General features: G+C 42.7%; 1 protein-coding gene across 1 annotated transcript in view; it reads left to right on the top strand.

Moving 5' to 3' along the window:
* Nucleotides 1-8875: 8875 nt before the first annotated feature.
* The window catches only part of FBXO42 (F-box protein 42), a 92625-nt gene continuing 91987 nt past the window's right edge, over nucleotides 8876-9513 (top strand). The window contains exon 1 of the mRNA XM_030222200.1: nucleotides 8876-9067. The gene's annotated coding sequence lies outside the window, so the exon portion shown is untranslated. The remainder of the gene's footprint in view (nucleotides 9068-9513) is intronic.

Genomic DNA, 9513 nt, shown 5'->3' with positions numbered 1-9513 from the left:
GGTTGCAAGCACCCAGTAGATCCCAAAAAGTAGGTCACTTTCTCATAGTTTATGTCCAGGTTTAAGTGGTGAGTCACCCAAATCTACCCGGCTAATAATTTTTATGGACTTTTCCTCTAGGAACAGCTCCCACCCTCCTTTGAATTCAATTATGTTAGCCCCCTTGATCACATCCTCTAGCAACAGATTTCACAGCTTAATTATGCTGCCTTCCCTTCTCTTTGCTCTCAGCTCTGACTCTGGTCCTGCCCTTGCGGAAACAGGAAATTTTATTTATTTTTGTTACATTTGTACCCCGCGCTTTCCCACTCATAGCAGGCTCAATGCGGCTTACATGGGGCAATGGAGGGTTAAGTGACTTGCCCAGAGTCACAAGGAGCTGCCTGTGCCTGAAGTGGGAATTGAACTCAGTTCCCAAGGATGAGGGTGGGACCAGAGTCAGAGCTGAGAGCGAAGAGAAAGGAAGGTAGCAGACTCGCGAGGCTCTTCACTGCTGCCACCGGGACCCCGGTAAGGGGGGGAGTGGAGGGTAGCAGAGGGGTGTTGGCGATTTTGGAGGGGGGGGGGGTGACGTGCACTTAGGGACGTCTCTGCCCGCTCCCGCTGTTCTTCAATGCACGTCTCTCACTGGGATCGTAACCCCCTGCTGACGTCAGGCAAGCAGGGTTCTAGTGCTGGCCAGTGACGTCAGCAGGTGGTTACGATCCCAGTGAGACACTTTAGAACATTCACATAGCAAATTATGATATTAGATTATTTTAATATGCATTTGAACACAACATTATATCAAGAGCATCTCAAGAAAAAACAATATTTGACAAGCCAGACCCATTTAAAACCAAAATATGCAGTCAACTTTAACAGGACTATCAAAGACACTAGTCCTTATATGGAGGGAGCCAAGATACTAATCTCTGGGGAGAGAGATACAAGAACAATGATTAGACCAAATAAGGGGAAAGAAAGAAAGAAGTCAAGTCTGTTACCCCACATTCCCCTGTTATTCAGCATTTCCTCAACCCAGTTCTGAATTTCACAACCAGCTTATTTAGGAGGAAACATGAATCTAAAAATAAACAACACAAGCCACTCTCACTTAAAAATTGTACCACAATTATCCCAAACCCAAAGCAATCCAACTCTAATAATGACAATAATTCAAAAACATATTGAGGAAATGTTGAGTTGTATTTAATGAGAATCAGAAGCGGAGCCAGGTTGACGGCGCGGTGGGAGCGAAAGCGGTGCGAGAGCAGACGTCCGCTGGTGCCGGCACACATTTTCTATGCAACACGATAGGTGCCGGCAGAACTCCATTTCGGGGAGCAGACACTCTCCCCTGGAGCCCCACCTAGCTACGCCACTGATGAGAATGTTTACTGTTTGCTTTGCTTCACTTTGGGAATTTATGGGAACTGACTGGACATTTTGGTAGATGCTGCTCGTCATCTTGGACTTTTTGTCTCACGTTGACTGACACAGAAATTAAGACAGTTATATTGTGATCTATTGGCATCGTTTATATTTGCTAGATTCTATATTTCATGCCTAAAAAATCAGCACCAAAATGACATTTGCCTAAGCGTATTATATAAAGTACTCTTTAATTTAAGCGTACTTTATATAATAAGCCTACATTTCTGTGTGGTGATAAAATATGCCGAGCACCAGTTCACATGACTACATTTAATAACGGGCAGTTACGCCAAGTAAAATTTTGTGTAAATCCCGATGTCTACATTAGCTGCAGTTGTATCCTGTAACAACACGCATAGATTTTAGAAACACCCATGGCGATGCCCACTTTTCAACTATGCGATTTAGAATTTACACGCAGCACATTATAAAATACACTTAGACAGTTCTGCGTGTAAAGTCTAATTAGTGTTAATAATTGCTTGTTAATTGGCAATTATCGGCACTAATTTGCCTGTTAACTAATTACTCCTGTATTTGCTTGCACAATTTAAGTGGTACCATATAGAATCCAGGGGTAAATGTCTAAAATCCAAATAGGAAATATGTCCATTTTCAAAACTGAAAAAAAAAAGCAGATTGGACTCAGGAATATATACTTGAAAACTTCACTGCCATCTTGGAATTTGCTTATCACCTGCCCTGTTGTTTCCTTGGACTTTCTGCCAGGAGGGCCTGGGGAAACCACTTTCTGATGGTTTCGGTTTCAAGTCAAACTGAGCAGTGAATCTCAGCCTCAGATCTGGTTTTGCCTGAAATTGAAAAACCTGGTTTCAGCCCCCTCTAGTATGAATCCCTGCTCTCCTTGCATCCTCATATACCCAGCGTCTGCCCTCCTGCCTCCTTCCCCAGCATCTGTTCTCATGCCACTGTTTCCTTCTTCCTCAGCATCTCTCCCCCATTCCCAGCATCTTGAACCATGAGTCATACTCCACACCAACTTCTCCCCATCCACAGCTTGCACCCATTTACCTCCTTCTGCAGTATTATTTTACACCCATCCCTCTGCACCTTCCTCTCCATCTTCTGTATATGCCCTTGCTTCTCCCCTCCTCCTCCTCCTCCCCCCACAGTATCTATTTAACTTTTCCAACACTGGCCCTCCTCCCTCCATAACCACTAGCATCAGCCTTTCTTCTTTACCCACTCCTCAGCACCTGCCAGTCAGGGCTGCTGAAAGACAGGGTCCAGGGCAAACAATGTTAAGGGGCCACTGCCATCGAGCCCCCCTCCCTCACTGCCTCTGCCACCTCTGTACTCTCCCCCAGTCCTCTATTTGCCTGGAGTAATTGCATTGCATAGCAGGCAGCAGTCATCATGACTACTCTGCCGGCCACAGGTCTTCCTTCTTGCCGCATCCTGCTTCCTGTGAAGTAACTTCCTGTTTCTACATAGGCGGGACGCAGCAGGAAGAAGGCCCCGTGGCTGGCATAAACTTATTCAAGCAGTCTAAAACTTGACAAGGGACACTTGTTTCATGAACCTTCTGCTTCAGGAAGTGGAACCAAGATTGTCGAGGTTTTGGACAGCTGGAATACGTTTATGCATTACAGCACTGTAAGAGAGCTCTCTTATACACCGGAGCAGTAGCGGTTTTGATGATCTGGTTTGGGGATAAGATGCCTCTTCAGTCAAGTTAAATATCTGTGGAACTGTATTATGATATACAGTAATTAATTAATTATCAGCGGTATTTATTGGGACTAAGGGGGATTTGATGTGGAATTTGTTTGTTTTTTGTTTGTTGACTAAAACAAACTGTGGGTTTTGGCTATTTTTCTACGGTTTTGTGGTGAGTAACATTTTTCTCCGTTTCTGATAATTTTTGGGTTGCTCTCTTTGCTTCTGGAGTTTGATGATGTACTTAGGCCAATGATATCTGGGAATTCCTTTGGGAAAAGCTGACATGCTTGGTCAGACCGATGATCTTTGAGCTTCGAGGCCTTGTTTATTTCAATTTTTAGTTCTTTGTAGCCCCATTGTCCGTGTTAGCCATTTTGTTAGCAAATTGCATGTTTCATGCTTTTTGAGGATATCAGAAAACCTCCATTTTCCTTGGCCTAAATTCTCTGAACTGTATCTGTAGAGAGCTAGACAGGACAAATATTTTGCTAAGACAAAACTATTAGTATAATTGTAGCACTTTGTCATATTTTTCACTGAATGATTCATTTAGCCCAATTTTCTTGAGACAGAGCAGACATTTCCCAGGGCTGAGAGTAAGCTGTGGCTATTTATAGTTGTCAGTTTTACTCAGAGTATCAGTAGCAACATTCAGCGAAGAGAACAGACATTTCTGGATCATGCTTGAGAAGGGCAACTTGAGAGATGCATATATCATGCACTGAGAACTATCACTTACTGTGTCCACAGGTGACCTTCAGGGAAGACTAGCTGTGAAATGAACTTTGATTATAAATGTATTATCACTTTTATTTTATTTTTAATTACATTTAATCTTTCCTTTAGCCTCAATGTGAACATGTGTTCAGATAAATGTTATGTTTTGTAATAATAACTGGTGTTAATTGGTACTAATTTGAACACACAAATCTGCTCTTAGCCCTTTTCTATAAAATGTGCACTTAAATTTTATAGTGTGCAGCTCAAAGGGGGGGGGGGGGTGTGGCCATGGGAGAGGCATGAGTGGGTCAGGGGCATTCCCAGAATTGTATGTTGATATAAATATAATGAAATAAAAACTGAATAACACTAAAACAGCTTAAAAGAGTATTGTACAGGTGGAAAAAGCACTAATAAAGGCTGTATTTTGTGCCAATTTTTCTATACTGTTCTATACATACAGTAATACATGGCCAAATTTCAGTGAGGATATCCTGTTTCCTGATGGGTTAATCTTAACTGTTGTAGCCTACCTTGGGAAGCCTGGTGTTATAAAGATTGGAAGTAAAATTAAACTCTCCTTTCATTGGGGCACATGGAATCACATCTTTACCTCATCTCTTTTGTACAAATGGATTATTCTGTTTTGAGCATGTTTCAGGGACAAATGTTTTTCAGAAGTAAAAATAATAAAAAAAAACATATTTCCTTTCATGCAGATCTCTTATTTGCTTAAACTTAACTAAATGGACTATACGCCCCTAATGCAGTCCATTGGTTTTCTTATATTTTGTTCATGCGATGAGTGTCTTACACTGTGCCAAAACCTGCTCCCCCCCCACCACTGCAGTTGCCGTTATCGCTGCCATTCCCCTCCCACATTCTACGACCCCCCCCACACACACACACACCACAGTCCTACCTTGAAGGGCCCTGGTGGTGTAGTAGCCTCTGCAGCTGCAGTGGCAGGAAATAATCCCACTCTTTCCAGCCCGCTGCCGCTACTCCGTCTGTGTTTTGCTCTTCTCCGCTGCGAGTGGTGCCGCTGTTTAAAAAATGTCTGCCAAGAAAGCCTCAACAGCTATTTTGAAAACACGGCAGCGCTGGGAGCAGAATACATGCTGGATGTTTAGCGCACTGCTCACTGATCATTGGGGAGCAGTGGCATATCAAGGGGAGGCGGTGGGGGCGGTCCGCCCCGGGTGTACGCCGCTGGGGGGGTGCTGCGCGCCTGTCGGCTCCGCTCGTTCCGTGCTCCCTCTGCCCCGGAATAGATTACTTCTGTTCCGGGCCAGAGGGAGCATGGAACGAGCGAGGCCGACAGGCGCATGGCACCCCCCCAGCAGGTAAAAATGCACCCGGGGGGGGGGGTGTCCTTTCACTGGAGGTGGGGGGGTTGCACTGCACCCGGGGGGGGGGGGGGCGCATCAGCGATCCGCCCCGGGTGTCAGCCACCCTAGGAACGTCACTGTTGGGGAGTAATATGTTTAGCATCTATTTGCATGCTAGTTGTGTTCAGAGCCCACAAGTGTGTTGTTTCACATGCTCGGGGGGCTCTGATCATGGGGTAGTAGCAAAAGCAGGCACTAGTATGGTGCTAATAGCCTCTAGCACCTGTGTTTACTTCTGATCATCTGCCCATGAGTGTTTTTTCTTTAGGTTGACACAAACAGGAAGCAAGAAACAGTATATATTTTAAATCTTGTTGACTCATTTGGACTTTACTGGTTTTGAGTTCAGATTCATCCTGGGAGGAAAGAGAGTTTGAAGTTGCATATATCACATGATTAAATTGGAGGAGCGTAGAAGAGGAATCTTCTATGTTGCGGGTTCAATGCTGTGGAATAAAATCCCAGAACAAATTAGAGAAATAAGCATATGGGTGATTCCAGCTTCTTTGTATGAGAAAGTACTATCTGCAGTGATGTTTGTATAGTAAGTGAAAGATACATCACAAGGTAGATTGTGTTTGCTTATATTCTATGTATAATTTGTAATGTGATTTTTTAATGTATGTAAAGTTGTAATCCGCCTAGAACAGTGGATAGTACAGAATAAATGTTGTTTTGTTAATAAATAAATACAAATTTGTGTTTAGGCCATCTGGACCAGGGGTCTTGTTCACAGGAAAAGATTTTATAGCATTCAATATTTAATCTAAGGATACTGTTTTTTTTTTTCTAGGTCTTCAAATAAAGATGCATCAACTTTATTATTATTTGTATTGTTTAGTAACTACCATGCTAGATTGCCTACCTAAAACATCTGAAACAGTGCAAGCAATCTTTATGGGTAGTAAAGATTTATAAAAAAAAAAAAACAAACAAACGTCTGTGTCATTTTTTTTACCAATTGCAGGTAAGGAACAGCCTAATGTATATTTGTGCTGCTTTAATAAATTAATATCTTTTGCATTAAGGTGAGTCTCCTGCAACAATAGAAAGTCTGGAGAAAGTTTATTAATATAGACCCAGAGTTTTGATCTTTTAGAGGGATTATTTAAGCCTTTGATTTTAAGAGAAACCATTTTTATTACATTAATCATGTCATAAGAATAAATAATTGTATTGGATAAGGGGAGTGAGCTATGTAGCAAAAATAACCAGAGTGGTAGTTTAATCTGGTTGATCATGTTAACAATATGGCTTAAAAAACAAGTAAGAGAGAAGAAGTCAAACACCGAAGTGGAGAAACAAGGTCCACTACAAACAAGACAAATCCAAAGGGGAAGTAGTATGACCGACAAAATTCTTTCAAGGAGACCCAGGAAACATAAATAGATAAAATTGACTCAACACTGCACCATGTTTTGGCAATACTGTCTGCCTCAGGAATATAAAAGTTACAGATAAAACAAATAAACATATATGCGAACAATAAAATATCCTTATGACATTTTTAATAACAATAAAAATGACCAATACAAGAAAATGTAATAATGAATAAAATAATTATAATAAATAACAATTATATAAAATGTTGAACAACAAGGAGCCTAAAAAGTTTTATGTTTAAAGTTTAAAAAGAATTTGTAGTCATTAGATATGTTATGTTGAGACCTATTATTTAGATCTTCGATGTCTCACTCAAGGGTATGTATTTGCTTGGAAACACGTGGAATTGTGAAGAGCCCCGTATCGTGCGCTGTTAACCTTTGCTCTATAGTGGCGATAGCCAAAGAATGAGATGTAGCTGGTTATTTAATATTTAGCAGTTTCTCTTTTAAATCAGAGAGTCTGCATTTGCTTTGATTAAATTTGTTACCTGTAAAAGTTCCTGAAATTTCATAGCCATGGGAATTTCGTCTTTGACGTCAAAAAGGACCTTATATGTCGAAGGCAGATCTTGTTTAGATCTCTTGATTCCTTGAGTTGATGAGTGATGATCAGTTTTGGATGACTTCTGTGAGGCCACAGTGAAACAGGTATCTTGAAAAATCGCCAGAAAATTGCTCTCTGATTATATGATAAAGCAATATGGTGTTGAGGTGAGTGGAGCAAAATCTCTAAAGCAGCACCACTTTGAAACAGACTTAATTGGCTTACACTAAATTCACATATATATTTTAAAATGAAATGCTTTCATGGTCAAAATGCTGAAGATTGATTGAATTCTAGAAGAAAACAGAGTAACTTTTGAGCGAAATCATTTGTAATTCTATTAATTGAGAAGGCTTCTTCTATTGTGATCCACTTTGCATTCCTAGGGATAAAAGCAGAATAAAAGAGTTATTATAGTGTAGCATAGTATAGATTTCTCACCTCCCTGAAAAACACAACCATTAGACTGTATGAGTAGGCTGCTATGCAAAGCTCACCTTGATAACGAGAAGGGACTCCAAACCTTTGGGCCCTTGGACCTGGGCCTGGTAGGCCTGTGTGGTGATCTATCTCTACCTGCAAACCTAAAAGCTAGTGAAGCAGTGTGTACATTCAAGTATGGAACCTGCCGCACTAATTTCAGTGGTTAGAATAAGGAACTACGACTACCACAGTGCATTGTGATATGTTTAAAACCAGGACTGGTCAATAAGTCTCTCTCCTGGAACTGGGTACTTGACAACTTTGCCCCTCTCCAAAATGTTGGTAATTAAATTATACATTAATGAAAGCAGCTGTGAGTGTAGTTTTTGTGTTTATGAAGATGTGTGTGATTGGAATTTAACACCTATGTTTACTAAGGTGCGCTGTAGGCATGTTAGTGTTGTTGACGTGCGTTAATGATGAACGTGCATTAAATGCTAATGCACTCATAGAAATGTATAGGTGCATTAGCGTTTAATGCACCTTAACTTTAAAGGCACGTTAAAAACGCTAACACAACTTAATAAACATACCCCTAAGTGTGTTTCCTGAAGAAAGATTATATCTGGGGAGAATTTAATAATGTAGCACCAAAATTTCTGTCTCTTGAAAGGATTATTTAATCCCTCAATATTAAGGGAAATAATATTGAAAGGGTGTTGAGACATTGCTATTGGATAGGATGCAAAGGACAGCAAACCGAGGACATTAAAAATGAGATTGTAAATTGAACCTGTAAAGAAAGGGTTACTCATGCTTGTTTTTTTGTGCGTTATTTGGTTATATTGTGCTCACAAACGTGACACATGTAATTCATATTTCATGAGTTATTTATATATATATTTTTTTGAAACTACAATAATTTGTTGTAAAATTGTACATTGATGATTACCCTATAAAAAGTCATAATTGAACATCCCACTTGTAAGGTAAAAGCATGGGCTTGTGTAGCTCCCAGGACTATTGCTTTGCTTTGACTGCAACTGGTTTTTTTACAGCTCAGCTGCCCTTGCCCTAGGCCACTCCCTGGTTCTGCCTAAAAGACTTGACCATTTGTAATCCAGAAGATGATGACGCAGAACGTCCTACGCAACACGGCGCCTGTGACCCCTGACGCTGCGACGGGCCCCTCTGTTCTGAGTGGGAGGGGAGACGCTCCTGCATGCGCGCCGCCTGCCGTGCGGCAACGTTACCTTGCGTGCGTGCGTACGTACGTGCGCTCGCTCGCGCTCCCTCCCCCCCTCTTTGGCTCAGGGCTGGTGCTGGGCGCATGAAGATGGCGGCTGAGCGGCGCTCGGGACTCTCTGGGCCCTGAGTTGTGTTGCGAGGGCGCCGCCGGTGGCGGGAGGAGCAGAGGGGGAGACCGGGGGCCCCTCACCGGCCGCCGAACACCGACTTCCCCTCCTGCCTGCGGCGCAGAGAGAGCGGGAGGCGACGGGCAGCAGGTGAGTCCGCTCGGGCCTGGAGGGAGGGGGGGCAACGGAGGAGCCAATCACCGCGGGCCCCGGGGCCCAACAAGTTGAATGAAAAGTGGGGGCCAAAATCATGGGGTGCAGGCTTGGAGGAGTCACTACCACCGAAACCCCCCCCCCCCCGTTAATGCCTGGGCCTCGGCCAATAGGCGCCTCCCCTCCCCCCCCCCCCCAACATATATATTTCCCTGGGGCTCATCAGTAAAAGTTTGAAGGAAGTGACTGGTTCGGGGACTTGTCGGTGTCTCTCAGGTAGATGTTCTGCTCTGAGCATGATCGGGGCAATTGCAGATGACCTGGCGCTTTAGATTTCCTTTGAAAATACCGTGTGAGGAGGAGCAGTTGCTTCTCTTTAAAAGCTATGAACCCAGAATGCTGCTGAAGTGATGCGTCCGTTTGTTGCTGGTTGGAATTGTTGC

This window comes from Microcaecilia unicolor, chromosome 13 (genome assembly GCF_901765095.1).
Source record: "Microcaecilia unicolor chromosome 13, aMicUni1.1, whole genome shotgun sequence".
In the NCBI taxonomy this organism is placed as follows: Eukaryota; Metazoa; Chordata; class Amphibia; order Gymnophiona; family Siphonopidae; genus Microcaecilia; species Microcaecilia unicolor.
Note: the sequence above shows the minus strand (reverse complement) of the source record. Positions and strands in the feature narration are given on the sequence as shown.